Raw genomic sequence first — 11,749 nt, 5'->3', positions numbered from 1 at the left:
AGCAAATCTTAGAATAACAGAATCCATTGAGATTAGAAATAGAAAACCGCTGCTGAATAAAAACACGTCATCGTGGCGCCTACTTTACCCGTTATCATACTCGTCATCATATGATTTGTAACTATGTACGCGACATGTTTGTCTAGGTATGCATTGTATCCGTTGTTACCCATTGCAGAAGGCAGTTATGTATTTGGCATGTCTATATGTACCGTTGATGTTATTTATATCGTGTATCTCCTTTTAGGGTGTCAGGGTGTCATCTGATTAGGCACATCCATTTATTGACCAATCCATTTTTTTTTTTTTTGCCTCGTAGTTTCCCCAACTGAGGTGCTGGAAAAGCACCCCTGGGATTATTACAATTCTCCGCCCCTGGACCACGCCCTGGATTTGTCCACAAAGATCCACCCTGGGCCCTGTTTCACCGGTGATAGCAGCATGCTGCTTTAAGAGCATTTGCTCAAAAATTAGCAAAGTAAGTGACGATCTGTTTATTCTTTGTTTACAAGCAATTAGTAGATAATGTATGACTAAGGTGGGTAGTGTAGAGTGGATCAAACCACTCAGCTGCAGGTATCATGATTTCAGGGCGGTGTTTCACGGGATGCTGCTACCACGCTGCTATCAAATTGTGCGAGCTGACGTCACACTTGTGGTAGTGTTGGAGCAATGGGCCTGTTGATGTTTCCATGGAAACCCAATTTGACACGTGTACTTTTGATGACCATATATGGGCATAAATGCAGCCCCCGCTACTAAGGGTGAAAAACGGTATAACAAGCTGGTACATGCGGTATCGCGTCCACTTATCGGAGAGAAAAGGCTTCCATTTTTCGTATGTATATAAGAAAAATTTTTTAATGTAGCCTGATGCTCATCATATATTAGTTAAGTTTTAAGCGAAATAAACAAAGATAATAATATTTCGACCACGGGTCATCATCAGATTCGAATAGGAAAATCGAGCAGCCAGCCAAAGACAACGAACCAAGATCCAGATAGCAAAAATATGTGATGTTTGGTCCCATTGGCCCCGCGCTGGCCGCTGGGCGTCAACGGGCGGCGGTGACGCGCGCGGGCCGCCGCTTACAGCTGGTTATGACCGTTCGCCTCTTTATGGCAGGTCGGCCCTCGGCGTCGGTCGGGACACCCTAGAGGTCCGAACGGCGTATGATCTGGGAAGTTAGGCCAGTTGGGTGAGTGATATGACCTGGCAGGAGCTCGGACGGCGACTGACCTGGGAGTTAGGTCAGTCGGTGAGTGGCGTGGCCTGGCAGGGGTTCGGACGGCAATGACTTGGAATCTGGGTCGGTTCGGTGACATGGCCTGGCCCGCTCGACGTGACCCGAAGAGTAAGGTCAGTTCGTTCGGTAAGTGGCGTGGTCTGGCAGGGGGCCGGACGACAGTGACCGGGGGTGAGTGGCGTGGCCATTAACTGGAAAGTTAGATTAGTCCGGTGACGTGCCCTGGCAGAGGGGTCGGCTCAGCGGCCGACCGGACCGGTGTCGTATGGGCGTCTAGTGAGCGGCCGGCCACGGGCGGCGCGGCGGTGCGGCGACTGGGGTGGTGATGGCGCGGGGCAGGCCGTGTCGGCGGCCGGCCGGCAGACTAGAGGTGCTAGTTCGTTACCACGTTACCGGCATGCCGGTAATTTTCATTACCGCCGGTAGTGGTGTGGTAATGGTTAGTCATGCCGGTAATTGCCGGGAAGTGAAATTATTTGGTTAAATGTGATGGTACTATTGAAAATGTCATAAAAACAACATAATAAGGGATTTATCTCTGAACGCCGGTGATATCTCTCTGAGTGGCAGGCAGAGTGGAGCCTACGTGGAGGCGGAAAGCTCCGTGAGGTGAAGCCGACTTTGGAGCCATGGAGGTCTTGCTTGCAAGACAACCGGTCCAACGAGGTGATCTTGTGCAGGCTCCGAATCGGCCATACATATGCCACGCATGGCCACCTCCTCCGCGGAGACGAGCAGGCCATTTGCAACGGTTGTTCCGCGCCTCTTACCGTCGCTCACGTGCTCTTATCTTGTCCACTTTTAGAACCAGACCGGACACGCTACCTCGGCCGCATCGCTCCGGGTACCACTGTCCGCCACCTGCTGGGTGACGAGTCACCCTGGGTTTTATCTGGCAACATCTTTTCCTTTATCCGTGCAGTCAAATTCCAAGCGATTTACTCGACCTGTCCCAAATCCTCTCTAGTCTCCTTGTCTAGTCAGTTGTCTATTACGACGCTCTTGCGTTGTTTTATTTTACCCTGTCTTTTTTATAAAGTCTTCTACTTTCTAGTCTTGATATCTAGAAAGTTTCTTCTTTTGAAACACTTGTTTTACTAGCGCGACGTTATGGGCGCAAAATGACCTTTGCAGTCGACGCGCCCTAAAGCCCCAATAAACAAACAAACAAACAAACGCCGGTGATATGCCGGTAAAGGCGGCTAAACTGTGTGGAATATGCCGGTAAACATCTCTGGTCACGTACTATGATATCATAAAGTCTTTCTTTTGATGGAATCAAAAGTAATATAAAGTTTAATGTTAGGCATGACACGACATTCATGTATTAAATTCAGACCGGTTTCGAATCACAAGATTCATCTTCAGTGACAAAACTCTTTTCAAATTGATACAGAGGATATTGATCAATAATAGAGGAATTGATCAAAGGATATTTCTGTCCTTTGAGAAACTCATACACTCGATTTCAAGACTGCATCTACCAGAAAGATTTCAATTTCAAGACGTAACGATGAAGCTCAGAAATGTCTGTCACAAGTACTATCATGGCTTCAAATCATCTAAAGTGTTCTCATCAATATTTACAAAGGACGATGTTAACCTGTTGAAAGAGTGGTCGGCCGACAAGTCAATAATCGTCACGAAACCGGACAAAGGTAGGGGGGTCGTTATTTTAGACAAGTGCAAGTATGATGAGAAAATGTCTGCTATTTTAGCTGATGAATCTAAGTTCAGACTTGTGAATGATTCGACAGAATGTCCAGCACTGCAGCCTAACTCTCTCCACAAAGTCATGTTACAGGTTGAGGATAAGGTTAACAGACTACTAGATAGAATGAAAAAGTTAGGAATGATTTCAAAAGAAGTATACTCCAGTCTTTTTGCATCGGGCTCCGTCCCGGGCATTTTGTATGGTCTCCCAAAGGTGCACAAGCTTCTGGTTCCATTACGTCCTATTTTTTCTGCCTGTGGTACACCTACTTTTAAGCTGGCCAAGTACCTAGTTCCCATTCTCTCACCACTGACAGTAAATGACTTTACCATAAAGAACAGCTATGAGTTTGCCAACGATGTACGCCAACTTAAGGCCAAAGACAACATGTACATGGCTAGTTTTGATGTTGAGAACCTGTTTACGAACATCCCCGTCAAGGAGACTATCGACATTTGTATCAGCTCATTGTTTTAGAATGCCACATCCATTGCGGGTATTGCAAAAGACTGTTTCCGTTCTATTCTTGAAGTATCGGTTCTGAATTCTTACTTCATTTTCGACCGGAAATTGTACAAACAGATAGACGGCGTTGGCATGGGCCTGCCGTTAGGTCCTACCTTTGCAAATGCATTTCTTTGTCATCATGAAAAGAACTGGATAGAAAACTGCCCATCTGATTTCCGTCCAGTATACTTTAAGAGATATGTAGATGACTGCTTCGCTATTTTTCAGCATCCCTCCCACGCCGACAAGTTTCTCACTTACCTGAATCTTCAGCACCCAAATATGAGGTTCACAAAAGAAACGGAAGTTAATAACAGTTTATCGTTCTTAGACGTTCAAGTGAAACGCGTAGGGTCCAGATTTGAGACATCAGTGTACAGAAAGCAGTCTTTCACTGGCCTCGGGACCAGTTTCTTTAGCTTCATCCCCATGATTGTGAAGAGAGCCATAGTGAATTCAGCGATTTACCGTGCCTTCAAAATAAGTTCAAACTACCTACTCTTCGACGGTGAAGTAAAGTTTTTAACGTCCTTTTTCTGCAACAATGGTTTTCCAAAACAACTTGTAGAACGAACTGTCGGCGACTTCCCGAAGAAGCGCTTTGAGGAAATAAAAAGCTCTGTCACTGTCAACAAACTCGAGAAATACTTAGTGCTCCCATACTTTGGGGAACAGTCCATTAAAATGCAAAAAGAAGTTCTAGAAGTTCTCAGCAAGTTTTACCCATATTTGAACCCAAAAATAGTATTGCGTAACAGATTAACCATAGGATCTATGTTTCGCTACAAGGATAGACTGCCCAAGTCGAGCATCTCTGGTGTGGTTTACAAATATAGTTGCGCCTCATGCCAGGCGTCATACGTTGGCTCCACTTACCAACGCTTGTACACCAGAGTAGCTCAGCACTTAGGCAAGTCACATCGTACAGGTCAACTACTGTCATCTCCCTCAGCATCATCCATCAGAGACCATGCCTTGTCATGTCAATCATCACTAGGGATAGACGACTTTCAAATTTTGAGTAGAAGCAGTACATTCCCTGATTTAAGAATTCTGGAATCGTTGTATATTCATCGTCTGAGGCCGCAAATCAACGACATGTCCTCGGCGTATCCACTACGTATCACTGCTTAACTGTGTACTTTTATTTAGCTGTTTCGTTGTGTACGTCATTGTACTTTTAATTGCATTAGGCAGTTTTCTAATTCGAAGCTGAACTCGAACTATTGCATGTGCGTGTGCGATATATTTTATGATCATACGTGTGTTTGAATATGTGTCCTGTATCAATTTGAAAAGAGTTTTGTCACTGAAGATGAATCTTGTGATTCGAAACCGGTCTGGCGTGGCGTGGGGCGGTGCCGGTAATGACTATCGGGGAAACTTGCATCTCTAGACCAGACTGTCCTCGTTCAGCAGGGAGGGGGGGGGCGGTGTCGGAGCGCGCGCTGCCGGCGGGTAGGGGCGTCGGGGCGGGGAGGGTGGCTGGGGTGTTTGTCCGCTGCAGGTGTCCGCGCCGCCCGGTCGAGTGGCGGACAGCGGGGGAGGGCTGGTGTCGAGGGGACGGCTGGTCGCGCAGGGCAAATCCTGCCCAGGACCCGATCCGCCTCAGGCGCCGCCGGCGGGCGAGGGGCAGGGAGCTGCACAGCGCGAGGCTCGGGGCGGGCGCGGACGGGCCGGCCGGCGTGTGAACAAAGGTCGGGGCGGGCCCTGGCCGTGACGCGTCGGGGGACGGCATGGACGCATCGGCCGGAGCACGGCGCCGGTGATCCGCAGGCACGGGCACGGGCACGGGCACGCTGTGAGCCACAGTCGCCGGCCCGCGAGCCGTCGGGGACCGGGGCCAGGCACGCGGCGCCGAGCGGGTCCCGGGCGCGAGCGGGGCCCAGGCAGGGCCCGGGAGCGGGCAGGGCTCACGGGTCGTCGAGCGAGGCCCAGTCACGGTGCGGGTCCCGGGAGCGAGCGGGGCTCCCGGGGCGGGCGAGCAGGGCCCAGGCGTTTCCCGGGAGCGAGCAGGGCTCCCGGGTCGGGCGGGAGCTTCCTCTAAGCTGTCACAATTCTATCTATCATAATATGCCCGCTATCATCGAAAAACGGGAATATCCACTTCTTCGGGGCACCCCGGAGTCCCGTCTCTGTGACCGCCACTGAGCAGCAAGTTGTAAACCTACGCATTGCGTACTACGACGTAGTAAGGAGACATTGCTGGACCCTCAAGTAGAGCGTAGCCATTGATAATCTGACAGCGGCGTCGACTCTCTCGACTTCCGAGAACGGTAGGGTCAGAGGTGGGGAGTGGTTGACCGCGGCCCGGGGCTACCGGCCAGCGCAGTGGGAGGGGCTTGGGTGGCGATAGGCTGACAGGGACACCAGCCGCAGGGCAAGTGAGCTTTGACCCCAGGTGCGCGGAGGGATCCTGCCCTTTTGGAACCGGAATAGCCGCCGAGCGCTTCACAACACGAGACCTCTGACTAGTGATGTAAATTTCTCAGAACTTAGCCCGCGCCGGGCCGGTGCTCCGCGACTTCCGCGCCGGGCCGGAGAGGGGGTGTCTGAACACCCCCCTTCTAACTCGGCTCATTGGGCCACGTAGCGGCACGCGGTAAGCGGCATTCGAAAGAACGTCAAAAATAAAGATGTAAACACTTAGTCATTTTCTAGGTCAGGTCAAAGGTCAGGTCACCAGAGGTCACCAAAGGTAAAATGTTGGCTATTTCAACATTTTGGAAACTGCCAAGGGCTAACTCGGGAACCGATAGAGCTACAGCGACGCGGAAAAACGCAATCGATAGCTCTTTTACAGGCCTTTTTGCAGAGTGCTCTCCGATTGGACCTTAGGTTAACGGTTTAGCCTCCAGAGGGCAAAAACTCAAAAAATAGACGCTTTTTACTAAAAGTGTTTTTCGGCAATAACTTATATATAACCAGTATAGCGCCTTTTGGGGCGACTAACGGAGCGAGCGAGGGGGTGAGTCTTGCACGTGCGAAATTTCGAGGGGGTACCTCCAACTGACTTGTGCACGGCACCCTACTGACCGGTTTCTAGCGATGTGCCAAATTTGAGCACAATCGGCCCAGCCGTTCTCGAGATCTGGGAGCGGCACCTGCACGTGCGCACGTGCAAAATGGGTCCCAACTGACTTGTGCACGGCACCCTACTAACTGGTCCCTAACCGTGTACCAAATTTGAGCGCCATCGGTCCAGCCGTTCTCGAGATCTGGAAACGACCCCTGCACGTGCGCACGTGCAGCAGCACCCCAACTCTGGCACATGGATATGCAGTGCCTAGTGGGTGCCTACCTACATGCCAACTTTGAGCGCAATCGGCCAAGTAGTTACCGAGATATTGCAACAATTACAAAACTGACACCTCTTCGTTTTGCACGTGGCACGTGCATAAGGGGTCACCCACATGCATCGGGAATAGTCCAATACTTGGTAGAAGGAATGAAGCTACCCTACAAAAATTACCGCGTGTAAATCGGTCAAGTGGTTGCTGAGATATAAGCCTCGCAAAAGCGTCCGCACGGCCGGCCGGCCGGCCGGCCGGCCGGCCGGCCGGCCGCTCATACTCAGAAATTTCCGTTAATCTAAGTAAAGACTCCGCTCGCTTCGCTCGCTCCGTAATAAATGCTGAACTGACCTTGAGCGTTCGGGGTCATACGTTTTTACATGTGTAAAAAATGCATGAAAAAGTGTTATTTAATACCACCGCCAATTTATTTTATATTTTCAGAAAACGCAAGGGAGTGTCCACCACGTTCCCCGGCCCGGTGCGGGTTAAGTATGGAAATACTTTTCGATACTTTGCAACTATACTCATAGAAGAGATGTATGTTAAGTTGTGGCCAAAACGTTAGCGCATAGCACCGCCGCTGCTTAGATAAAGATATTCGTGGAAAACACCAGTGCTTTCATCGAGGCGGCGTCGTTGTGACGCAGCAAAATGCGATATTGACACCGCTTCTCCGAGATGCACCGATAGCGCTGTAGCCTTCTCAAATAATTTGAACGACATACCCCTGTTGTTTAGCCACCATTTCGTTCCACCTCCCTAGAGACGAGTGGTGCGTATACGGCGGAGCAGTATGCCCGCCTGGCACAGGCTGCTCAGAGCCATGACGCTCCACCGACCCGGAGGCGTTTGGCGCGGCTGACCCCAGTGACCTCGCTTCGCGACCCGACTCTCGGTCACGCTACAACCGAGCGGCGCTAGCCTCGACGCAGGGGCACCTGGCTTCAATCATGCTTTCTACAAGAGCGGTGATTGGTTCGCTGCGGAGTCACGTAGTTGGGGCATCAGTGGCGTAATCAGGAATTTAGTTACCGATCTCCTCAACAGATGGCTCTGACCGACGATTTTTAAATACGGGTTGATCAAGAGGTAGATAACAAAAGATGAGTTTGCAGGTGCAAGGATGACGGCACATGTAAGCTACATTCCAAGTTTCATGGTAGTCTGACACATAGTTCCTGAGATACGGATGCGAACTTAAGCCGCTACGTATACCCCACATTACTTCAGCGGTGACCTGTACATTTAAGAGTCATCAGTTGTCGTTACGTTCAGTAATAGTAACTATACGGTGCCGTGTGGTTCAAGCCGACGTACGTACAGCTTGGAGCCGGGCGCCGCCCGGTCTCCACCAGTGACGTCACGCTAATGCTTAGCGACCGGTCCATTGGAAATCGCGGGATGATTCTACCTCTCTTATACGGCCTTGCGGTCAACTGCTGACCGGCAAAATGCGCATGCACGTCGTGTCAACCGGTCACCGACCGAAACACCCAACCGGGTGCACGCAGCGGGTCAGGCCAGGGATTGAGTCGGGTTAACCGTTGACCGGTAAGGCGGTTCCGGCGATGTGTATATGCCCGTTTGGTTAACCGCTGACCGATTATCGCCTTAACCCATTCAGCCCAGGAATATTGACCATCATGAACATCGATGCAATCAAAATATGTTATGCTCCTACCAGGGTTTGCAAGGAATCGAAAACAATTTTCGCCTGCAGCAAAAGTTTTCCGAGACAAACGTAAAAAACGTGCGTTGCGAAATCGCAACAAAGGGCAAACCGGGCGAAATCAGCGTTGCGAAAACGCAACAACGGGCACATCAGACGGCCATAAAGTACACTGAACTGCCCTATATGCTAATTTGATTTGACAAAACATTAATCAGCTGTTGACAACTATTGCTGAAAATACGGAACCTACATCCCTCATGCTCTATAACCTGTCTCCCTAGTGAGGGAGCATAACTTCAGGATTTGCGAACGGGGAGATGGCAACAAACGGTCATTATCAACAACAGTTGTCCATTTAAAGTTGTGGTCGACACGTACCTAAGGTGATGCTTTCTTTTTGGAAGCTAAAGAGAGCCATTCCCCCACCTATATGACCCCACACTGAAAACAATTAAACGGAGGATTTGGAGTAAACCGGTGCCTTCGTATCAGCGTATCCGCAATGATAGTTATTAGTTAACCATCCTCCTAGGAGTAAAGTTAAATTCCAGTGCAGGTCAGTCGTACCCACTCTAAGCAAAAAAAAAAAAAAACAGAAGAAACAAATGAACCGATCCAGCTTTCACAAGTTACCCGCGTAAGGCGTAGCGCATCATAACAAATCGTCTCCCAGTTTATCATGTTTACACCAGATCCAAGATTGTCATGGCCCCACTCTCAGCGACCTTCACGTGTACCCTCTTTCTCGAGACAATCCCAGGGCAGAATGGTGATTCGATGCAATGGCACACTTTCCATTGTTCCGTCAATCCGTCCTTTCCATCTTCAGGATAGTTGAATCCTTCTCCACGCCTCAGCCCCCTTTTCTGGGCTGGACGGGCAACTATATATCGCATTCAGCTCCCAAAGGAGCGCGCCTGTAGCCGGGTGCAGTGAGTGCTTGGGATGGGGAGGGGTGCTGGGTCATGGGTGGCCTGCCCACTGGCTGGGCTCAGTCTCAACCATTAATCGTGCCCGCTCAGACAAATGTCTCCCCTAGTTCCAATAATACTGCTAGCTCTAAAATAGTCTGATTAGAGAAAAGGACTATCCCAAGTTAGCCAACAAGCGTACACTCCATACCAAGCAGCTATTAATCTGTGCAAGTTATGAATCCTAAAAATGATTGCCGACCCTGAGTTATCTTTCCTAACGTAAAGGTTGGTAATCAACATATTGTATCCAGAGGATGGCAATGCCTATCTGTCGTCTGATACCAGACTATACATCCCCGTTATTCATTAGTATATCCAATTTCCAAAGGACCTAATTATCGCTCAGCTCCGTTAGCATCGCCGACCGTTTGATGCAGGTCTTTTTCTACCAGATTTTCAGATGTATGGGAGCATATTGCTTAGTGAACGAACAGCCCGATAATCTGTGCGAGAAAAAAGAAAGGAGTATTGTAGCTGTTTGAGCCAGTAAATGTGAAATATGTCGTAACATTTTACGTGCAAACGCAACTTGCACTATACATATATGTACAGCATTGCACTTGCACCTATACACGTCCCTCATCTTTTGCATTTGGGGAACGCGTGAGGCTTGCTTGAAAAAAAAAAGATTTAACATAGATTAGGAGCCATATGGGGTGGTAGTTTTTGAGCGCCCATTTAGCCTAATGCTACAAACTCTTACTGGCTACCCCTGGCGACACCATTTCATTGTGGAAAATAAATGAGCGTGACATCGTTCAAGAAAACGGGTGTAGGACATAACCACGAGGCACGCAGGGCCACCTCGGACTCCGGAAAACGGCGTCGAAGCAGTGTTGGCAACATGCCCAAATTTGGGCTGTTGGTAGCCTGGATAGTGTCTCGCATGGGGCGTCTCGCGTCGTAAACTCGGTGACGACCGCGCACAATTACGTATGAAATGCGGCGTGAATGTTAGATCCCTGTAGTGGGGGCAAGGTCAGATCAACCAGGCAGGAACATAGCCGTGAAGTATAAAAACATGCACAACATATGACACATGTTCCATGGGTACTTTGGATGAAAGCACACTGGTGACAAGAAGTGAGGAGTACGTAGAGTATATTTGGTCGAAACAGACCAATTTGCGAAAAACATACTGTCCGGTCTGAAAAAGCCACGAGAAATCACTGCGATCCAGGTCACGGTTTAGGAATCTCTAAAAGTAAGAAAAAAATTGAAGACGGCCTGGACTGGCAATATATGCACGTGAAACCACTGGCGGATCCAGGGGGGGGGGGCCACGGGGGCCATGGCCCCCCCAAAGGCCTAAAGTGGCCTGTTTGGCCCCCCCAAAACGTAAGAAAAATTGCTAAGAAAATATACCTTGATGGAGGTTTTTAGCCACTTGGTGAAGTAAAGCTTTCCACAGCAGTATATGGAAGCAATATGGTAGCAGTGAGAGTCAGTCAAAAGTTGCGCGAGTGGAGTCGACCTTCAAAAAAGACTTGTTGGCACGTGTTTAAGGCGTGGTAGCTGGGAGTTGGCGGTGTTTCGCGTGGTGTGGCATCACTGGCGGATCCGGGGGGGGGGGGGCACGGGAGCCTGAGGTGCCCCTGACAGACCCGTGGTGCCCTTGGTAGGTCTGTGGTGCCCCTGGACCCTGGCAGGCTTGTGGTGCCTCTGGCGGGCCTAGGGTGCCCCTGCTAGGCTGCTGATGCCCCTGGGACCTGGCAGGACTGTGGTGCCCCTGACAAGCCTAAAGTGCCCCCAACAGGTCCGTGATGCCCCCGACAGGTCCAAGGTGCCCCTGCGTGATGCCGTGATGCCTGCGAGGCCGGTGGTACCCCTGCGAGGTCGGTGGGGCCCCTGACAGGCCCATGGTGCCACTGCGAGGCCGGTGGTGCCCCTGCTAGACCGGTGGTGCCCCTGGCAGGCCTGTGGTGTCCCTGCTAGGCCGCTGGTGCCCCTGGGCCCTGACAGGACTGTGGTGCCCCTGACAGGCCCATGGTGCCCCTGCGAGGCCGGCGGCGCCCCTGGCAGGTCTCTGGTGTCCCTGACAGACCTGGAGTGCCCCTGAAAAGCCTGTGGGGCCCCTCACAGGCCCGTGGTGCCCTTGTTAGGCCTGTGGTGCCCCTGGCGGGCTGGTGGTGCCCCTGCTAGGCCGGTGGTGCCCCTGACAGGCCTGTGGTGCCCCCGGGCACCAAGGGGGGTCATGACCCATGTGGCCCCCCTTGAATCTGCCACTGGTACATATCATCCCTCGCCCTGGCAGGGCATTTTTCATAACACGGCCTGGCAGGGGGGGGGGTCGATGCGACCCCCCCGCGATTGGCTCCTATGGCACCTAGAAACACCAA

Source organism: Amphibalanus amphitrite, unplaced genomic scaffold (genome assembly GCF_019059575.1).
Source record: "Amphibalanus amphitrite isolate SeventyFive unplaced genomic scaffold, NRLGWU_Aamphi_draft 000013F_arrow, whole genome shotgun sequence".
Taxonomy (NCBI): Eukaryota; Metazoa; Arthropoda; class Thecostraca; order Balanomorpha; family Balanidae; genus Amphibalanus; species Amphibalanus amphitrite.
The sequence above is the reverse complement of the archived record's forward strand: the minus strand, read 5'-3'. Positions refer to the sequence as shown.